Source organism: Geospiza fortis, unplaced genomic scaffold, assembly GCF_000277835.1.
Source record: "Geospiza fortis unplaced genomic scaffold, GeoFor_1.0 scaffold41, whole genome shotgun sequence".
NCBI classification, from domain to species: domain Eukaryota; kingdom Metazoa; phylum Chordata; class Aves; order Passeriformes; family Thraupidae; genus Geospiza; species Geospiza fortis.
Window position 1 is genome coordinate 15,720,646 of NW_005054299.1, and position 1,956 is coordinate 15,722,601.

A 1,956-nucleotide genomic window follows, 5' to 3' on the forward strand; every position below is an offset into this window, starting at 1 on the left:
GCCTCCGCCCCCGGCCCCCCCCCCTCCCTCCCCCCCCGGCCGCCGGGCAGCGAGGGCGGGCAGGCACTCGTGATTCCCACCGTGGGAAAAGCGGGAGCCTGCGGCTTTTCCCTGAAAGCTGGTTTTGTGTTCCGAGGGGCAGCTCGTGATCCCTCGGCCTCCGGGCACCGGTGGGAGCTGCGGACTCTGCCATGAGGGAGGGCCGCGCTCTCCCGCTGGGAGCCGGCCGGGAGCAGCGCCCGCCGCTGATGGAAGCTCGGAGCGGGTATTCCTTATGAAGGGTGGGACAGCAGAGACCTACAGAATTGCGAAGGGGTTTAATTCATTAATTTACAAGTTCTTATGCTCTTTTTTAGGCCTAAAACAACAATGCGTGCTAATATGAAAACCCCCTTTTCAGGCGTTTTAATTTATGTACTTTTATTATCAACTAAGAATGAAGCAAAATCTGTGGTGAGGTGGTATTTTGCAGTACACCAATTTAAATTAATTAACCAAAGATACAAGTTTCTGAGTTTTTATTCTCTTCTTTAGGTGATTTGACATCACTGTTCTTGCTCTAGGATGTTGTAGAAAACATCTGACTATTCTGCATCACAGACACGGTATTTAAAGTCTCCGACTTTTACATATTTCTTAAAAATCAGGCTTAATCTCAAAACAAAATAAGAAAAAGATGAGGTGAAGGAGGGAAGCAGCAGGAGTAATCATTTTGCTGCTTGTCAGCCTTGTACTGGAAAGCCTATCCTAGTAACTACAGCTTTGCAAGTAAGGGTGATGTTGGAGTAATGGAGTGATTTGTGATTTGCAGATTGTTGACCCAGATTTCACAGGTTTCCTAGAAAAGCTGGTGGATCTGCCACCCAGCGTACAGATGACATCTCTGGTGGTGATAGCTTTACTACAGATCCTTCTAGCTGATACTCAGAATGTGGCTCTGTCCAATTTTTTTCATATATGGGAAAACAAAGAGTTAATTTAAATTGGTGCCTTTTTTTTTTTTCAGTTGTGAAAGTCCACACAGGGCTTTGTTAGGAAACTTCCAAATTCACAGCTGAATCTCTGGCTAACAGAAAGAAATGGGCAATCTTTTGATTACCAAGAAAAATCAGCATGGTTGACAGATTTTTAGACAAAAGCCCCAGCATGTCAGAGATCAAGTCACGGGCAATTAGTCTAAATCCCACTACCAAGATGATGGCGATCCCAGCAGAACTACACAACAGAACAAAAATCTGTTGCCCCTCCATGAGATTTCCTGTGGTTGACTATACAATCCAGATGCTGGACAGAATTTCTGGGTGATATGCCAGGGTTCCCATACAATTTAGCAGAAAAGAAAATAAATACTATAGCTACAAGAGAAATCTGACAAGAATATGAGTCAGGACTAGCTAACACTGCTCTTCCCTAAGGAATTGTGGTTGCTCTGAGGGTTACAATTATTTGATAGATTACAAATTTGGCTAGTGAAAAATCAGATTAAGGCAGCGTTAATATCACCTACATGGGAAACACACATAGAAATGTAAGTGCTGGACCAGATGTGATCTAGAAAGATCAAACAGAATTTTTTAAGGGCATTACTTTCAAAATTTGGAGTGGAGATGTCCCCTCTCATAACCACCCCATAAAGTTCTATGTCTACAAAGAAGACTGAGGCAACAACAACAGCAAAAAAGAGTCCATGTAACAGAAATCAGAATGCCTCACAGCTGAAAACAGAATTACATAACTATTTAAATATGCAAACTTAAAAAAAAATCAGAAGTGAAGGAAATTTTGTTTTTCCAGGGATTTATAAAGGAAAAAAATGTGTTATTTAGTCCTGCTCCATACCACCTAATAGAAAATGTGTCAACAAAATTTCTCAGTGGTCAGCTGTTCTATTATATACATTTTAAATAGTTGTATTATTACTCGGAAAAATCAAATAGATGTAATCAGATACCATCG